General features: G+C 48.9%; 1 protein-coding gene across 5 annotated transcripts in view; it reads left to right on the forward strand.

Annotated features, from left to right (window-relative positions):
* Window positions 1-12,784: 12,784 nt before the first annotated feature.
* TMCO4 (transmembrane and coiled-coil domains 4) overlaps window positions 12,785-20,469 on the forward strand; it is an 84,793-nt gene continuing 77,108 nt past the window's right edge. The window contains exons 1-3 of one of the 5 annotated variants that reach the window (XM_036257231.1): window positions 12,785-12,939; window positions 14,037-14,144; window positions 17,022-17,115. The gene's annotated coding sequence lies outside the window, so the exon portion shown is untranslated. Of the gene's footprint in view, window positions 12,940-13,971; window positions 14,145-16,970; window positions 17,116-20,469 lie in introns of those variants that run through there. The other 4 variants (XM_036257232.1, XM_036257230.1, XM_036257234.1 and 1 more) reach the window with 4 other exon arrangements.

Genomic DNA, 20,469 nt, shown 5'->3' on the forward strand with positions numbered 1-20,469 from the left:
ACTGGCTTGTTTCATCAAATGGTGGCAAAGACAGGTTCCTGTTGGGCCTTGGCAATGATGAAACTAAGACCTGGGCCTTCATGAAGCCTGTTTCTCTCCACTTGTGTCTCCTTTCCTCCTGCATTTTGGTTCTGTTCTCTCTGACCAGCTGCCTCCATGAGAATGGCCAGCTCCTACTCATGTCTTCCTAGCTTCACTTCCAGAAAGACAGGAGCAGGCTTTCTTCCCTTGGTTACTGAGGAAAACCCCCAAGGAAGAACTCTGATTGGTCCTCTTGGGTCACATGACCTTCTCTGTGACCGGCAGAGCTGTGTCTGGCAGCCCCAAGAGAATCTTGTGACAGGGGAGGAGAAGGTCCTCCAACAAAGGCAGATGCTGTTTGCAGAAAAATGAGGGGCATTCAGCAGACATACAGTTGATCACCCTACAGAGAACCGATGTGAGCAGCAGATGTGTGAGCCTATCCCCACACCCAGCATAGCTCATTGGAGATGAACTTCCAACCTGATTGGTGTTCTCTTCCAGGGCCTGCCTCCTCCCCATCCAATCTCAGTCCAAGTGCATTGTGATCATAATAATATTATATTTGTTTTCTGGGTCGGGGGTGGGGTGGGGGAGCATGTGTCCCAAACCTGCAAAACATTGTCCCCTGGCCACAGGGTTTGGTTCAAAGCTAAGCCAACAACAGTTCCGTCTAGGAATCTTCTGGAGCTATCTGGAGGAAGCGTTTTTTTCTTCCAGAGTTGCCAAACTGATAGAATGTTTGTCTGGACTTTCTGGTAACTATCTTGCCACACCAAGGAAAGAATCTTTCTATAGATGAAGCCAACCAGAGAAAGGCTGAACCCAGTGATAGAGAGAGCTCCCTGATCATATTATGTGAGTAGTCAGACCTGGCCATGCCTAAAGGCTGACTTTCCTCTGGGTTTTTCAATAGTTACGTGAGTCAATGCATTCCCTTTCTTTGCTTAAACCATTTGACTGGGTGGTCTCACTTGCGAGCCGAGGAGCCCTGACTCGTCCACGCATGCTTGAGTTACAAGGCCCCGTGTAGTGAAAGCTACGGAGCCGCTAGGGGGCCACGTGTATGTCAAAGGCAGGAAGCCGGACAGAGCAACGAATGAAGTGGATAGTCGCAGAGGAGCAGACGAGAGGGAGGCCACGGGGTCTCCGAGAGGCGGATAGCAGCCTCCGGTCCTGACTTCCCAAATCTCAGTCTCGGTGAGGCCTGTGTGCCATTCCTCTTCTGCCGATCCATGAGACCACCGGTCACATCCTTTAATATTCTCCTTTAAATAAACTAGCTATGCCCAGCTGCTGTGGCTCAGTGGTTGAGCATCAACCCATGCACCAGGAGGTTTGATTCCCGGTCAGGGCACATGCCAGGTTGTGGGCCCGATCCCCAGTGGGGGGCGTACAGGAAGCGGCCAATCGAGGTTCTTTCTCATCGATGTTTCTCTCTCTCTCTTTCCCTCTCCCTTCCTCTCTCTCTGAAATCAATAAAGAAAAAAAAAATTTTTTAAAGAATGAAATCTTGCCATCTGCAACATGGAGAGACCTAGTGAAGGTATTGTGCTAAGTGAAATACCCTCAGAAAGAGAAAGACAAATACCATATTTCACTTACATGTGGAATCTAAACAACAAAATAAACCAACAGCAGAACCGAAGCAGACTCACGGAAAACATTTTGAGAGCTTCTAGATGGAAGGGCTTTGGGGGGGTGGGTAAAAAAAGGTGAAGGAATTAAGAAGTACAAATTGGTAGATACAGAATAGTCACAGTAAAGTACAATATAGGGAATATAGTCAATAATATTACAATAACCATGTATGGTGTCAGATGGGTACTAGATTTATCACTTAGCATATTATATAATGTCTAGTCCCTGGGTTGTACACCTGAAACTAATATAATATTGTATGTCAACTGTAATTGAAAAAATAAAAAAATTATTTAAAGTAAAAAAAACAACAACTTTGTACTATCATTGTAACTTTTCGATCAATCTAAAATCTTCCCCAAATAAAATGGTTATTAAATAAATAACAGAATTATTAAATCCTAACTCATTATTTTAGATAGTCAAAGCCTCTGAGCTGAAGACTATTCTTCCTTCATTAAAAGGGATTATTACCAAATTGTAGAGGAGTACAATGACTTTCATGCAGCCTTTAAAAAGAAGGAAATTCTCTCATTGTGACAACATGGATGAACCTGGAGGTCAGGGTAGTAAGTGAAATAAGCCAGACACAGAAAGACCAAAATTATATGACCTCACTCATGTGTGGCTTCTAAAATAGTCAGACTCATAAAAGTAGAGAGGAGAATGGTGGTTGCCAGGAGCTCAGGAGAGAGAGGAGGGTGAAATGAGGAGATACTGGTCAAAGGGTACAAAGATTGAGTTACAGGAGATGAATGCATTCCGGAGATCTAATGTGTGACCATAGGTAACAATACTGTATCATATACTTGAAATTTACTAAGAGGATAGATCTTAAAGTAAATCTACACACACATAGACACATACACCCCACACCTGGTAACTACATAGAGGGGTGAAGTAGGTTATTCAGCTTGATTGGGGTAATCTTTTCACATATCAAAACATCAAATTGTACACCTTAAATATATATAATTTTACATGTCAAAAATATCTCAGTAAAGTTATTTTAAAAAGAAATATTTATATATACTTTTTGTCTGCTTGTTTGTGAATCTGTAAGTCACCACAAATAGTTTAAATATGAGTTACTCAATGGCCTTGATTAGCAGTTTATTAGAAACAAATAAAAATTGTACCTCAAAAAAAAAAAAAAAGATTCAATAGCATTAAACTGTTTCCAACAGAATAAGAACTGAAGGGAATAACTTCCTTATGTATGATCCAAAGTGATTTAATGCAAGTTCATTAAATCAGCTAAAGGTGTTTTGTTTTTCTTAAAATCTTCATCCGAGGATATATTTTTCCATTTATTTTCAGTGAGAGTGGGAGAGAGAGAGAAACTTTGATGTGAAAGAAACACATCGACTGGCTGCCTCTCGCACAACCCCAACCAGGGCCGGGGATGAACCGCAACCGAGGTACGTGCCCTTGACCGAAATCGAACCCACTCTTTGGTCCTCAGGCCGACGCTCTAACCGCTGAGCCAAACCGGCCAGGGCAACTAAAGGTATTTTGTGTGCCACCAGTGATATGGGTCTCATGCTTAAGAAAATATCAGACCAGGGGCAAGGGCAAAGCATTCTTAGATAAGAAGCAGGTAGAGGTTGTCACCCAAGCCTCGGTGTAAGAGATAAGGTAGAGGACTACAAAATTATTACTTACACAAGAACAATGAGGGAAAATATTAACCCAAATGGCTTTGACCCCAAACCCCTGCCACCTAGCTCAGTCAATTCCAGTTGATGGTCCAATGAATAAAAAGACATTACGTTCTTTGGGTCAAAGATGCCTTGGAAACACAAACAAGAGATTGCTTAGCAATATAATAATATCCATGGTAACCACAAACCATCTGCAACACCCTCCACCCTGCCCTTCTTCTAAAGGTGTGTCCCGTCCCTGGAGCACTGTCTATTTCTGAGCGTCATTAAGGAAGAAGTGACTATAAACCATCTTCTGAGTCATTCAGTCTCAAGTTCATCATTATAAAGATGCTCTTCGGGAAAGGATGTGGGGCTGCCTTCAGTGACATCAGCCCAGAATTCAGTTCTAGTCAACAAAATCCATGCCAGGCCTAGCCCCACTGACGTCCCAAAAAGAGGGACTTCTAGAGGACCTAGCAAAGGAGACATGCCCTGGTGGGGATCCATTATCTGCAACTCATATAAATATCTTTAAACCTATATTGACGTTTAAGCCTACGAGAGGGCAGGATAGCAGAATCAGCCAGATCTGGGATCAAATGCTGCCCCTAATGTCTTGTAGCTCAGTGGCCCTGGCCAAGTTATATAACCTCTCTGAGCCTCAGTTCCCTCCTCTGTGAAATGGGGCTAATAATAGTGGAAACTGCATAGGATTAAATGATATAAAGTATGCATGAAAAACCACAAGGATAATGCTCCTTTAACAGTATTCATGGTTATTTCTATTATTTCTGGGACAATAGAAGCCAATCATTTAGTTGCTCCAAATCTGATTATTCATCAGAATCACCAGAGGAACTTATTAAAAGTATAAATTCTGCCCTGGCCAGTTTTGCTCAGTGGTTAGAGCGTCGGCCTGCAGTCCAGAGAGACCCGGGTTTGGTTCCCGCTAAGGGCACATACCTCGGTTGCAGTTTGTCCCCGGCCCTGATTGGGTCGTGTGGGTGGCAGCCACTCGATGTGTCCCTTTCACATCGATGTTTCTCTCTCTCTCTTCCTCTCTCTCCCTCCCACTCTATCTGAACAAAAAATGGAAAAAAATGTCCTCGGGTGAGGATAAAAAAAAAAAAAAAAGTATAAATTCCTAGGCTTCCATACCCCTTTGAAATTTTAAACTGGGCAGGTCTGGGCAGGACTGAAGAACCTATGCCTCCATTACATACTTTTATTGTGCCTAGCTCATAGTAGGCACTCAACAAACCCAGGCCCTTCCTGGCCTGGACTATTACAGCAGCTTCCTAACTGGTTGCCTGTGTCCACTCTTTTTTTTTTTATCCTCACCCGAGGACATTTTTCTATTTTTTTGTTCAGATAGAGTGGGAGGGAGCAAAAGGAAGAGAGAGAGAGAGAAACATCGACATGAAAGGGACACATTGAGTGGCTGCCACCTGCAAGACCAACCAGGGCCGGGGACAAACTGCAACCGAGGTACGAGCCCCTAGCGGGAACTGAACCCAGGTCTCTCTGGACCGCAGGCTGATGCTCTAACCGCTGAGCCAAACCGGCCAGGGCTGCCTGTGTCCACTCTTATTCCTCTGACCTCCACAAAGAACCAGTAAGCTCCTTTTGAAAGATGAGATCATGTCACATCACTGCCCCAAACCCTCCACAATTTACCATCTCATGCAGAATAAAATCCATAGACAGGCCCTCCATCAGTGGTCCTGATGCTGGGCATACATTAGAACACCTGATGAGTTTGTGAACAATACCTGTCCCTGGCCCAACCTCAGACCAGCAGAATCAGAATCTCTGGGGGTGGGGCCCAAATAAAGTTGCCAGATAAAATGCAGAACACCCAGTTACATCTGAATTTCAGATGCACAATGAATAATTTTTTAGTATAATTATGTCCTGGGCAATATTAGGACATACTCCCACTAAAACAGTATGTATTTGTTGTATATCTGAAACACAAATGTAACTGGGTGTCCTGTAGTTTATTTGCTAAATCTGGTGACTTTGACCCAAACATCAGCCTTTTCCCTGATGTATCTGCCATGCCTAGAACCTCACCCGCTACTCATTAAATTCTGGTTGAATTAGTTAGTGGTTATGAAAAGGCTTCTCCTAGCACTACCCCCTAAACATTCCTTTGGGAGGAGTTGCTAGAAGACATCATAGTATATTTCACCAAGAATAATAGCAGCTAATTTTTATTCAGTGTGTCCTGTGTGCCAAACACTGTTCAAAGCACTTTAGCTATATATCCTCATTTAATCCTCACAACAATCCTTATGGGGGCCATAATGACCCTCCTTTTACAGATGAGGAAAGTAAATTCTTCAAAGTCCAACTCAAAAATTTCAAAGGCATACAAGAAAGATAAACCTATTTTCTCCACCTTTCCTCCATAGCCTTGATTATGGATTAGGTCCTGTGTGCTGTTTGGTGGGGGTGATTCAGGCGTGAGGTGGGCAGTGGACATGGACCCAATGTCCAGAGTCAAGCATGTTCAATACAGGATCTCAAACGGAGTCAGAGACAGGGCAAAGCCAAGACATTGTGCAGAATAATGCCTGGTTCTGCAAAGCCAATGTGGCTGGAAGGGGCCACCGGACACTAAGAAGAGGGCTGGCTGGAGTTTCTCTGTTGGCATCACTTCCATATGGTTATGAACATTCTATCTTGACAAGGCCCACATGCTCAGCTAAAGGGTGCACACCATTGGCTCATTTGACCTTCACAATAGCCCTATAAGCAGTGGCTATTCTTGGTCCTGATTGGTCAGTAGGGGGATGAGCAGATGAAGGCCCAGACATTCTACAAAGGTATGCATGAGTCACAGATTCCACACTGATAGCTGGTCTCTGACCTCATCCACTGCTTTTTCCATTCACGGTACTAATCTCTCTTCACCAAGAGAGAGAGCAACAGCCTTTGTAGCCCCAATGATTCATGCTCCAGCTCTGGCACTCATTAGTTCTGTGACTTCTGCAGGACCTGAACCTGAGCCTCAGCTTCCTGTTCTGTAGAATGGAGGTGATAGAATGCATAGGATAGCTAGGGTAATAAGATCCATTCACAGATTCGTTAAATGACTGAGCAGTTACCAAGTGCCTGACACAGTCCCTGGGGCTGGGCATGCAGCAGAGGACAAGGCAGCCAAGACGCCCATTCTACAAGCTTTTAAATTCTACTGGGGATGGCAGATAATAAACCACAAACAGAAAGTGAACAAAACATTCCATAGAGTGAGAATACTACGATTAAATAGAACAGGACTGGAAGCCTGGTATCTGATTCCCCTGCACTTAGAACGGTATCTGGCACATAGTAGGTGCTCAGTAAACGTTTGTTCAATGACTGGGTGTGCTGGGTGGTTAGAGAAGACACAGATGCCAGCCTGAGTGGACACCGCAAGGGAAAGCTGGAAACAGACGCAGGAAAAAGGTCTGGGGGCAGAGTACCAGGCGGGGGCACCTCAAATGCAAAGATCCCGAGACAGAACCAAAGTTAGTATTAGAGAAACTGAAAGAAAAAGGAGGGAGTGCAAGGATATCGCAACACTCCGTAAACTTCTGAGTGCTGTTTATACACGCAGGAAGGGTGGTTCTGTGGCTGGTTCTTTGGTTTTCCCGTAATTTACTTTGGGAGATTTTCCACCCAAGTCGCTGCTGGGCCGGCGCTGCACTGCCAGCCGGAGCGCCTCGCGAGCACTTTCTGCAGAGGCACCTTGCAGGGCCTCTCTCGCGCCCTGGGCGGAGCGGGGCGATGTGCCCACAGCCCGAGTTTCGCGCCGGGGCAGTCCCGTCACTTCCTGACGCCGGCACCCCGCTCGCGGAGCCGGGAGGGGACAGCCCGCGAGCTGGAGCCCGGAAGGCCCCGCTCCGACGCACGTCCGCCTGCCGGCGGGGCCAGGCGCGGTCGGGGCGGGCAGCGGGCAGCGGACAGTGGGCAGCGGGGCCAGGTGCGCTCGGGGCGGGCAGAAGGCAGCGGGCAGCGGGGCCAGGCGCGCTCGGGGCGGGCAGCGGGCAGCGGACAGTGGGCAACGGGGCCAGGCGCGCTCGGGGTGGGCAGAAGGCAGCGGGCAGCGGGGCCAGGCGCGCTCGGGGCGGGCAGCGGGCAGCGGACAGTGGGCGGCGGGGCCAGGCGCGCTCGGGGTGGGCAGCGGGCAGTGGGCAGCGGGGCCAGGCGCGCTCGGGGTGGGCAGCGGGCAGCGGACAGCGGGCAGCGGGGCCAGGCGCGCTCGGGGTGGGCAGCGGGCAGTGGGCAGCGGGGCCAGGCGCGCTCGGGGCGGGCAGCGGGCAGCGGACAGTGGGCAGCGGGGCCAGGCGCGCTCGGGGTGGGCAGCGGGCAGCGGACAGCGGGCAGCGGGGCCAGGCGCGCTCGGGGTGGGCAGCGGGCAGCGGGCAGTGGGCAGCGGGGCCAGGCGCGCTCGGGGCGGGCAGCGGGCAGCGGACAGTGGGCAGCGGGGCCAGGCGCGCTCGGGGCGGGCAGCGGGCAGCGGGCAGTGGGCAGCGGGGCCAGGCGCGCTCGGGGCGGGCAGCGGGCAGCGGACAGTGGGCAGCGGGGCCAGGCGCGCTCGGGGTGGGCAGCGGGCAGCGGACAGTGGGCAGCGGGGCCAGGCGCGCTCGGGGTGGGCAGCGGGCAGCGGACAGTGGGCAGCGGGGCCAGGCGCGCTCGGGGCAGCCAGCGCAGGGCCGGCGGCGGGACAGCGGGGCAGGCGCGCGGCGGCGGGGCCGGGACGGGGGAGGAGCCGGGCGGGAGGAGCCCGAGCCGCCTTCCCCGTCGCGCGCCGCCGCCGCCGCCGCCGCCGCCGCAGCCTCCAGGTAAGGGGCCAGGTCCCGCCGCGGCCACTCCCCCTGCCACCCTGCGGGGCCCACGCGGAGCTCCCGCCCGTCCGGACCCGCGAGCCCTTTGCCCCCCACCCCGCGCTCCGCCCCTTGTGGGCGCCGGACCCACCAGGAGTGCCCCGGCGACAAGGCTGCCTGGTGGTTGCTTGTTTTCTTTCCGAGCCGGAAGTGCCCTTAGAAATCACGTAGGGAGGCAGCTGGGGAAACTGAGGCGGGGCGGAGCACTGGGAGCCCGGAGCCCTCAGAGGTCACCCAGTTCCTCCTTTGATAAGTGAGGCCGCTGCTCGCTGGTCCCGGGAGAAGGGAGTTGCTCAAGGTCACATGGGGTCACTGAGCTTCCCCTGGTCCCACGCCGCCCCTCCACACACCGCCACGAACTGGTGAGGAAGGCCTCCAGCACCCCTTAACCTCCTCTTTCCTAGGCTCTGTAGCCTCTGAGCTCACAGCAGACCCTCAAACCGACCGGGGTTTGGAAAAACCTCTGGAGAAAAGCCCACGCCCCCTGCGTTACAGGCGGGCCTAGTCTCTCCCCCAGCTGCTGCTGTTAGAGGAGGGAAGAATTACTGCTACTAACTTCAGGGTGGATTCCACAGCTAAGCAAACTGAGGCTCAGAGAGGTGGAATGATTTCCCCAAGACCGCACAGCAAGAAAGGAGAACAGGATAATAACCTGGGTTACCCCCACCCCACAGCCTGACCCAGTGCCTGGCACAGAGTAGGCCTTCACAGTGTCCTTGTCTGCCATGCCCTGGGCCCACGGGGAGTCAGGACAACAAGGCTAGAGCCTGGGTCTTGGCCTAGAGACTACTGACTAACACAAAGCAGGAGTGGACAGGTTAGTTCTCCTTTCCCTACTCCAGTGTTCATTTCACTGCGGAAAACATAAAACCCCTTAAGCTTTAGGGGCATCTGTTCATTCATTCATTCAACAAATATTTATTGAACACCTACTGTGTGCTGGTGTGTGCATTGTGTAGGCACTGAGGATATAGCCGTGAACAAGACAAGTGCTGCCCCTCCATGAGTACACTCCAGAGAGTGGAAAAGAATACTGCCCTTTTTTGGGGGGGGGGGGCATGGGGAGGGTGCTGGGCAGAGAGGAGAGACCATTGGAATCTTCCCAACCTGTGAAGTGTGTAAAGAGAGCAAGAGAAGACTGACTCTCACAGCCTCCAGCCCTCTGAGCCTTTGACCCTTGCTTATTGGAGATGCTCTGCCAGCCTGAGCTTTCCCCCCCACTCCCCAGGGATTTGGGGGTGAGGGTGCTAGGTGGGTAGGGAGTGGTCCAAAGGAAGCCCTGAACTAACCTCAGAGCCAGGAAACCTGGCACTGCCACTTTCTACCTGTGTGATCTTGTTACTCCACCTCTCTGGGCCTCTGCTTTCTTATATGGTGGGAGTCACAATGCTTCATAAATGGTAAAGCACAATCCAAAGTGTGGCCTGTGTCAGAGGCCCTGTCAAATCAGGTGTAAACTGGGATGTGTTTCTCTAGAGGCTCAAGGAGCCTGTTGATAACCTGTTCCTGCTCCCAGGAAGGAAATGTACAGGGCAGCGACGGGCTGTGAGGCTCCCTGCCAGGCTCCAGCAATGGCATGAATGCCCGTGGCACAGTCAGCACGTCAGTGTTCACAACCCTGGCCGTCACGTGTGCCGCCGCAGCCAGATGTGGACTCAGATACTAGCTTTGCGGCTTCCTCTCTGAGTCCTCTTGGACAGAGTCCTCATTTGTAAAATACCTATCTCCAAGGTTATCGTGAGGATGAAAGCAGCTGAAGCCACAAAGAACCCTTCTGCTTTTTAGGCCTAAGGCCCAGGAGCAGTTGGAGGGGCACAGTAGACTGACGAGGTTGCCATAGCTCAGCCCGTGAAGCTGATCGAGGTCAGAGCCTGCAGAATTTCTCATCAGCCTGAATCCATCTCTCCCCGCCCTGGTACCGCCGGGCTGCAGTGCTGGGATCAGCCACCTGGGCCTGCACATGTGGGACCTGAGAAAATGGCTGTACATTATAAACTGGGGCCACAGATGAGATGGGGGCCCCACTGCCTTGGATGTGTTACGGCGAGCAGAGAGGGACTGGAGAATGGCCCAACCCACTTTCCACTTAGCTACCCTCCATGGAGCAGCCAGAGTGATCTGAGTGTACCACCCTCTGTAAAACCCTGCTGTGGCTTCACATTTTCTTAAGATAAAGAACAAAAACCTAACATGAACCATCTAGGCCTATGCTGGGCCTCCTCCTCCAGCCTGTCTCAGACCACTTTGTCAATAGTCCTCTGTGCCTGAGGCACACTGCTCCCTCACCCCAGGACCTTTGCCCATGCTCTGCTTGATGACTCTTCCCTCACCTCACTTTCCCTAGGTGAACACCTCCTCATCCTTCCGATCTGAGCCCAAACTAGACTCGTACCCCAGGCCACAAGACATCCCACGTACGGCACCTGGGAGGTTTTTGCTCAGGTGGATTTATACACTCATCAATGGGAGTAATTTCTGCCTGTACCCTGTCCACCACCTGGACCGTAACCCCCAGAAGCAACCAGTCATTAAACTCAAGAGGAGGTGGGGTGGCTTCAGAGGTGGCAGGCCCCACTTTAGCCAGACAGATCCATGAAGGCTTATAGCCCCTTTGGTAAAGTGAAGAAGAACCTGGGTTTGAAGTCACACAGGCCTGGGGGGTACATCCTGTTACTGCCATTTGCGGGCTGTGCAGCCTTCACCTTTGTGAGCCTCAGTTTTCTCATCTGTAAAATGGGAACAGTGGTAGTCTCTTCCTCATAAGGTTGTTGTGAGGCTGAAATGGGATCATGAGAGTAGGCCCACAGGAAATCTTCACTGATTTCGTGTTGAACTGTGCTTTTGAAAAAGGGCACCATTTGGACATGAGCACCCACACCGAGAACAAACAGCACGAGCTGAGGCCCAAGGTGGGAAACCCGGCGTGGGCTGGAAGCAGGGAAGAGAGGAAAACAAAGGTGAAAAGGCAGGTTAGGCCCGTCCCAGAGACGCTTAGGGCTGCCTGAAAAATGAGATGTTAGCCTGTGAGGTGAGGGAAGAGTCATCTAGAAGAGCATGGGCAAAGGTCCTGGGGTGAGGGAGCAGTGTGCCTCAGGCACAGAGGACTATTGACAAAGTGGTCTGAGACAGGCTGGAGGAGGAGGCCCAGCGTAGGCCTAGATGGTTCATGTTAGGTTTTTGTTCTTTATCTTAAGAAAATGTGAAGCCACAGCAGGGTTTTACAGAGGGTGATACACTCAGATCACTCTGTAGTGAGACACATGTAATTTGGTGGTTTTCAAATTGTGTTTGAAATCTTTCTGACCACTTCAGGGTATAATCTAGACCAAAGAGAAGCAGTGTAGTGTCATAGTTAAGAAGGCCGCCTTAGGGCTAAGACCTGGACACAAGTGTAAAGTCCACATCACTTGTCCTGTGACCTTGATCCTCATTTTTCAGGGCCTGTCTGTCTCTATCTGTAAAATGGAGATAATAGCACCTACGTTGTAGGATTTTTGGGAGAAAACGAGACGATGTGTGCAAAGAGATAGCACATGACTAACATTTCCCAAGCATTTGCTGTTATGATTTTTAATTTGAAAATTTTAATTGTGATAAAATATATGTAGCATAAAATTCACTATTTTAACCTTTTTTTTTTTTTATCCTCACCCAAGGATAGTTTTACATTTATCTCCAGATAGAGCAGGGGAGAGAGAGGGAGGAAGAGAGAGAGAAAAACAATGATGTGAGAGAGACACATTGATTGGTTGCCTCCCACACGACCCCGATGGGCCAGGGACAAACAGCTACCGAGGTATGTGCCCTTGGCTAAAATTGAACCTGGACTCTTTGGTCCATGGGCCGACGCTCTAACCACTGAGAAAAACCGGCCAGGGCTATCTTAACTATTTTTAAGTGTACAGTTCAGTAGTGTTAGGTATATTCACATTGTGTGCAACCAGCCTTCAGGCCTTTTCAACTTGCAGATCTGAAATTCCGTACCTATTAAACAACTCCCCATCCTGCCTCCCTCCAGCCCATGGTAACCACCACTCTACTTCCTGCTCCTATGATTTTGACTAAGTACCTCATATAAGTGGAGAGTATTTGTCTTTGTGATGGGCTGATTCACTTAGCATCCTCAAGTATTATCCATGTTGTAATATGTCAGAATGTCCTCCTTTTTTAAGGTGGAGTAATATTCTGTTGTATACATAACACATTTTGTTTATTCATTCATATGATGGACACTTGGGTTGCTTCCATCTTTCAGCTATTGTTAATAATGCTACTGTGCCCTGGCCGGTTTGGCTCAGCGGTTAGAGCATCAGCCTGCGGTCCCGAGAGACTCGGGTTCGGTTCCCGCTAAGGGCACGTACCCCGGTTACAGTTTGTCCCCGGTCCTGGTCGGTTGTGTGGGTGGCAGCCACTCGATGTGTCCCTTTCACATCGATGTTTCTCTCTCTCTCTCTTTTCCTCTCTCTCCCTCCCACTCTACCTGAACAACAACAACAAAAATGTCCTCGGGTGAGGATAAAAAATAATAATAATAATGCTAGTGTGAACACAGGTGTACAGATATCTTTTTTGAGACCCTGCTGTCCATTTTCTGAGGCGTACACCCAGGAGTGGTATCACTGGATCATCTATGGTTATAATTTGAAGGGGCATTGAGGGCTCCCCATTGGATCTCCTCTTGCCCACCAGAGTAAGAGAAGTCCCTGGAGCCCTGTGGAGCAGTGAAGACCAGGGGATCCAATGAACCATTACACACGGTATCATTTCTCCCCCTTCCTTCCCAGGCAGATTTGCCTCTTGAATTTTTTTTTTTTTTTTTTTTATCCTCACCCGAGGACATTTTTTCCATTTTTTTGTACAGATAGAGTGGGAGGGAGAGAGAGGAAGAGAGAGAGAGAGAGAAACATCGATGTGAAAGGGACACATCGAGTGGCTGCCACCCGCACAACCAACCAGGGCCGGGGACAAACTGCAACCGAAGTACATGCCCTTAGCGGGAACCGAACCCGGGTCTCTCCGGACCGCAGGTCGACGCTCTAACCGCTGAGCCAAACCGGCCAGGGCTTGAATTATTTTTTAATGATCCCGAGTGGAAACCACTGTTTATTCAACAAATGTTTGTAAATGCCTGCTGTGCGTATGTGTGGGCAGAGGGAGATAGACAGTAAGCAATAAACATAAACAGTAAATGATATACATGTCAGCCAGTGGTTGTGTGCTCAGGACCAAGCAGAGGAGCTAGGTACAGGGGTTGGGTGAGAGGATGGGACAGGGTGGCTTCACTGAGCTGTGCGATTTGAGCAGAATGGAGGGAGGGAAGGGAGTTGGCCATGTGGTTGTCTGGGGAAAGAGTGTTCCCAGCAGAGGGAACAGCCTAGGCAAAGGCCTTGAGGTGGGAACGTGGCTGGTGGGATCCAGGATGGTGTGGCTGGAGCAGAATGGGTGAGGGGGACAGGAGGAGGGCAGAGTGCACCTGGCCCAGTCGCCGTTGTAAGGACTGTGACGGAGGGTGAGGAGGAAGTCGTCGGAGTTTTGGAGCAGAGAAGGGACATGATCTGACTTCAGTTTAGAATGGAGCTGTCTGGGTGCCATGGGGTGGATAGTTAGGGTGAGAGCAGAAGGAGGTGGGGCACTGGTGAGAAGGCTCTTACTGGAGAGATCATGGCAGCGTGTCCCAGGGTGTGAGTGGGTGAGGAGGGCACAATGATAAATGCAGACAAAATGTTGTAGAGCCTGGGTACCCACCCTGATGGCACCGTCTCACCCCAGCACCCAGCCTATCCTCCAAACTGCCAAAGTAAGGTTGGGATGGGAACTTTTCATGCCAACATTTCTTTTTTCTTCTGATCTGTAGTGGAGTTGCCTAAAAGCCTCTGGGTTCTTCTCTGTTGGATCTGTTGGCATGGAGACCTCCTGAGATGCTGTACTTACTCCTGGCTTCCAACTTAACTTCCAGATCGAGGTATAGAATGAATGAGTTTCTCTCCCAAATTGCTGGAGACAAGAAGGGGGAGTAAACTGGTCCTACCTTGAATCCTCCCTTCTGGGACCATCTCCAGAGTGTGTGTGTGTGTGTGTGTGTGTGTGTGTGTATACTTTGATTTACAGTCTTTGGAGTTTCCGGCCTAAAACCAGTGCTGTCGCTCTATTTTTTATAAAGGACTTTTTTCAGGCAGATGCTTTTCCTTCTCCTTGGCTCCAGAACAATTAGACAATTAGTTCTCAGCCTTCCTGCGACACTATAGCCATTTCTCTAGTAGAAACGCTCATTTTTCTGTACTGCAGACTCATTTGAAAATGCAGCTGTGACTAGTTAACCAGAAAAGAGGGAAAGAGAAAGAGAACACCACACACACACACACACACACACACACACACACACCAATTTGACCCTGGCTTTTACTGGCTGCTCCAAGTTTAAAAAAAAAAAGGCCACCTCTGGCTGGCATGTAAGAAAAACAAAAGAAATTTATTCTTTCATGTGATCTTCTAAGGGCCCAGGTCATGGGGTGTTAAGGATGATTTAAGGATTTTCAAGGATAATATTGACTATATTTGATTTTCTCCTTGGTGCTGACTTTGGAATTTTTCATGTCCCGGAGAAGAAACCCCATGTGTTCTTTACAGCATGAGTCAACAAGTACTGGTTGAGCGCCTCCTGGGGGTGCTTGCACACTGAGGCTAGATGTTTGTGGAATAACTGTCTATCCTCACTACTGACAAAAATACCACAGCCAGCGGTTTTCTGGTCACGGGGACTGTGGCTGGCGAGACAAATAGTGCAGAGCTTCAAAACAAGGGCCTGCGAGAGAGCCCTCCCTGCCCGTCCCAGACCTGGTCTTTGCAGTCACGCCACGGGTCAGTGTGCACCTGCCCCTCTCACTGTGTCTGTGCTGTTTCCCTGAGGGGCGGGGCTCGTGTGGGTCGAGTGCGGGCCTTGGTGTCTTTATAGTGCCTGGGCGAAGACAAGACCCCCAGGAGACCCCAGGGAGCTGGGAGCTACTGCAGCCAAGGGGATGGAGGCCCCCGACGGCCAGTGTGCACAGTGTAGGTGGCACATTCCCTTACCTCACCGCCGCCTCCGTACTTCCACGGCTGGAAGAGTTTGGGGCCCAGCCCATCTGACTGGACAATCCATAGAGTTGGGACCATGGGCACCTCCACCCCACCATCTTGGGTAGCTGAGAACTCCTGTCTGTCATGCCCACTCTTGTCCATTTTGTGAATAACAATACCTACCGGGCAGAAGAATGGGACCTGCCTGTGACCTCAGCCCTGTGAGGCTCGGCTGGTCCGCACAGGGCCGACTTTCTGAAATAAAGCACTCCCCTTCTAGGAATCAAGAACAGAGTTGTTGTTTTTTAATTAGAGTTATTTTTTTTTTCTATTATGAAAGCACCAATAAGCTCATGACAGGAAATGTTAAAAACACAGAAAAATAGAATAAAAAAACAGTTCCTTCTAGTTCCATAACCCCACCCCTGGGAGACGATGGTCGTTCACAGTTTGATGTATCTCCTTGTGATCTTCTTGCTCTGTGGAACGTTTTTATAAAACATAACTGGAACCCTATTGTGTATCCTGGCCTGCTATTAACCACCTCTCTGGAAAATAAAATTCCCCATTTGCAACACTTGCCAATTTCTGTGGTGTAAACGCTCCCACACGGAGGCCCATTTCAGGGCAGCCGCATCACCGAAATACACAGCTGGGGAGAAAATGTGTGTAGAGCCACGTTTCACCAGCCAGTATGGGCCCGTAGCAGCACACCGTGTTATAACTTAAAATCATGTCTATTTTTTTCTGATCTTAAAATGAATACATACTCATTATTAAAAATTCATAACACAGAAATGTAAAAGGAAGAAGTTAAAATTATCCAGAATCAACCCTCTCCCTCCGCCCTCACTTAGTGATGAAGTCCTAACAGTCCCCTCTCAATGGATACAAACATAAACAAAGTAACTTTCTCCCAAGTTCAAAAGCAATACGTATTTATGGCAGGAAATTAGGAAATCCAGAAAAGTCTCTGGCATCTCACCTTTCAGAAATAATTTTTGGAGGAGATTCTTCCGGCCATTTTTCTTCTCTGAATCTTTTTAACATGGTTGGACTCGTAGCTTATCTCCTCGAGTCTGTGTGCATGGTACAGGCACATTCTCGTGCCCCGTAGAAGGTGGACATCCAGAAGAAGGGTGTTATCACTGATAATTTAGTAAAAACCCTACGGAGGCTTAAAGAGGCAGAAAATACTATTCTAGTTCCTTGGCTTGGAAAAGGGCCATTAGGATGAAATTCAGTTTATTTGAAGCTTTGGGGGATCCTGGTTTGGGGGCTCTGGGACATCCCTGGGTAATTCCAGACACTTGGCCTTTGTTCCATCTGTTTCTCAGCTGATGCTCATTGAAAGGGTAAGAATAGGAGAGAAATAACCAGGAAAATCTAGCTCTTGCTTAAGCCCCCAAATTCGTTCATTCATTCATTCATTCATTCACTCACATAACAGGCATTATCTGAGCACTCAGTCTATGGCAGGTAAGGGTGGGGCACCGGAATGGAGGAGATCCAGTGCCTGCCCTCTACTGCCAGTCTAACCAAGGAGCTGGCACAGCAACCACAGATCAGGGTACGCAGAGTTAGAACAGACAGTTCAAGCAAAGTCCAGGGCTGCCTGCTACCCCCCTGAGAAAGGCATCCCAGGTAGAGGGGCCTGGGGCAAAGGCCCAGAGGAAAGTAGTATCAAGGCTTCCTGAGCCTCGGTAATCGGATACCTGTCTTCCTCCTCCAGATCCCACACCCTGTGAACCCACAGGCTGGTTTTTCTGGTTTGCTTCTCCAGGGCAATTTGCATATTTCCCCAAAGAACCATCCTGACGCTGACAGCCTGTTTTCAGACCTGGAGGGAAAGCCCACAGTTGTTTCTTAAAATTTGGGTAAGTATTATTTAAGGTTTCTTTTCCTTCGAATCCTCATCATTATTTTAAATGGTCTTATTCAATATATTAGAGTTTACATACTATCTGTCTGCTCCATTAGAATAAAGCTCCGTGATGGAGGGCTGTTGTCTGTCTTTCTTAGTCACCTCTGTGTCCTGAGCATGTAGGATGGTGCCTGACACATAATAGGTGCCAATACATATTTATGAAATTAACTAACTGGTTAATATGGGGAGGTGGTGACTTTTTATTTTTAGTTTACTTAGACCTTAAGAAAAGTTCTTTCACATTCTTCAGAGACATCCACTGCTTTTTTTTTTTTTAACTTAAAAAAAATAATTATAGACTACAGGCAATTGTAAAAATAGCATGGAGAGGTCTCACGTGTTCTCACAGTTCCCCACATGACTGTGGCCTTACATTTAAGTCTGACTCCTGAGCCAGGAGAACTTGGTCTGCAGTGGTGTGGCCCCTGGAAGCCAACCTCATCTACCCCTCCACACCCACCCATTGTCCTAACCCTGGCTGCACTGAGCATCTTTTTGGTTCTTAAAAAGCATCTTCTCCCTTTCTACCTCTGGGTCTTGACATGTGCCGTCCCCTCTGCTCGGAGCTTGTTCTTCCTCCCCACCCCTATCCCAACATCACTTTCTCCAGGAAGCCAATTCTGGGTTCCAGGCCCCCTCTTTTTATTCCTCTATCTGTGTTTCCTTCATCACAATGTTTATTCTGCTGGTTTGTCATCATTTGTTTACTAGTCTATCTCTACTACTGTTCTGTTTCTTCTACTGGATTACTCTCCCATGCATCCACGGGGCTGTTCTCTTCCTGCAGGCCCTATTGGAATGGCACCTGTCATCTGCATACCACAGTCACTTCCCTCCTACCCATCACTTCTTAGCCCCCTCACCCTGCCCACTTGATCACCTGATCACTTCCTGACCAAATGTTTACTATTTATTTGGTGGACTCTTAAAGACATGGATCCTACAGGCAGATCACCTAAATGAAGTCTTGGTTCCACCACTTACTATCTATGTAATCTTGGGCAAGTTACTTAAATTATTTATTTTATTTTTTTTTAAAGCTGAAAGGGCCCAACCACAAGTTCCTCTTCTGTTAGCATTTTTATTTTTCTTTATTAATATTAGATAGAGGAAAGGAGAGGAAGAGAGAGATAGAAACATTGATGAGAAAGAACATCGATTGGCCGCCTCCTGCATGCCCCCAATGGGGATTTGGCCCACATCCTAGGCATGTGCCCTGACTGGGAATTTCACCGGCAACCTCTTGGTGCATGGGCCGATGCTCAACCACTGAGCCACACCGGCCGGGCATTACTTAAATTATTATTATCATATGTATTGGTACATTAGTGCCTGTGTCCCACTACAGCATAAGTCCTTTGAAGGCAGGGAATCTGTCAGTTTTGTCCCCTGATCTGCCCCAAGGCCCAGTACAGGACATCATACATCATATACCCTTCTTCATTCATCCAGCAAGTCGCTATTGAATGTCTGTAATATTCCAGGGTCTGCTTAAAAAGCTGAGGTTCAGCAGTGAGGAAACAACCAGGGGCCTGCCTTGAGAAGCTGATATTCTATTTGTATACAGAAGTCAGTGAATAATTTAAAATATATCATTTAAGCCCTGGCCAGTTTGGCTCAGCGGTTAGAGCGTCGGCCTGCAGTCCGGAGAGACCCGGGTTCGGTTCCCGCTAAAGGCACGTACTTCGGTTGCAGTTTGTCCCCGGCACTGGTTGGTCGTGCGGGTGGCAGCCACTTGATGTGTCCCTTCGCATTGATGTGTCTCTCTCTCTCTCCTTCCTCTCTCTCCCTCCCACTCTATCTGTACAAAAAATGGAAAAAATCCTCGGGTGAGGATAAAATAAATAAATAAATAAAATATATCATTTAAGTTAGGACTAAGTATTGTAAAAAAAAAAAATAGACAGGATGCTGGGATAGAGGAACAGAAGTTCTTTAGCCTGGTGACATTTGGGCTGAGGCCAGAATGATGTCAAGGTCAGGGGAGGAATGTCCCAGGCGGGGACTCACGTCCTATTTAACCTTACATGGTCGTTGTGAGAATTAAATTGATTAGAAGGTGCTTTGTAAACTGTATGTGTGTACAGAAGTTGTTGTGTTACTTCTAATGCCCTCAGGGTTATTTTGAAATGCTAATGAAATAATAGTTGTGAACAGACTTTTAAGCTACTCCTCCATAGAAGTTATCTTTTGAGAACAAAAATGTTTATTGCTCAGCTGGATGAGAATGGATTTATGGGCCGATATCAGTGCAGAGTGTGGGTATTAGAGTGGAAACCTTCTGGCGACAGGATGAGTATTGAAAACAGAGGTGGTGGGCCAAGAGCTTTGGCTCTGGGCTCTGGTCTGCTGTTGACCAGCTGTGTGACCTGGGCCTGTTACTTCTCATCTGAGCCTGTTCCCTTGCTTGTACACTGAACATTATAGTAGCACCTGGCTCGCAGAGTTAGCGGAGACCATGCATGTTAAAACTTCATCCATGCCCTGGCAGGTTTTGCTCAGCGGTTAGAGCATCTGCCTGCGGTCCAGAGAGACCCGGGTTTGGCTCCCGCTAAGGGCATGTACCTCAGTTGCAGTTTGTCCCCGGCCCTGGTTGGGTCATGCAGGTGGCAGCCACTCGATATGTCCCTTTCATGTCGATGTTTCTCTCTCTCTCTCACTTCCTCTCTCTCCCTCCCACTCTATCTGAACAAAAAATGTCCTCAGGTGAGGATTAACAATAAAAACTTCATCCAGTGATGGTTCAATAATGGTAACTCTTATTATTACTTGTACATCATTACTGTGTGCCAGGCACTGTGCTGAGCATTTCATTTATTTGTTTATTGATTGTTTTATGCATTTATTTCTTTGACAAACATCTATATTGCCTGAGCCCTGTGCCAGGCTCTGTTCTAAGTGCTTTATGAATACTAACATGTGTGGCTATGTCATTTACTGCTAACAAAGCTCTTCAGGCCCATTTGTAGGTGAAGAAAGCTAAGTGCAGAAGTTGTGTTGCCCCAAGTCCATATCTATGAGGTGGAGGTGGCTGCATTACCACCCAGGCCTGTCTATTCCTGAGCCTGCATTCATATCCGCAGTACCCTGGTCAAGGCTGGCACCCTTCCTAGTGCCCCTCCTAGGGTCCCTTCTGCCCCTTGGATGCCTGGCTTGGCTTGGTTTCTTTTCTCCCCTCTTTTCCTCTCCCCTCTGATCTCTTCTTCCTCTTCTCCCTCTGGGAAGGAATGAGAGAATAAAGGAAGGGAGAGAGGGAGAAGGAGACCTTCCTCCCTCCTTTTCTTTCTTCTTTCCTTTCTTTCTT

This window comes from Molossus molossus, unplaced genomic scaffold (assembly GCF_014108415.1).
Source record: "Molossus molossus isolate mMolMol1 unplaced genomic scaffold, mMolMol1.p scaffold_m16_p_12, whole genome shotgun sequence".
In the NCBI taxonomy this organism is placed as follows: Eukaryota; Metazoa; Chordata; class Mammalia; order Chiroptera; family Molossidae; genus Molossus; species Molossus molossus.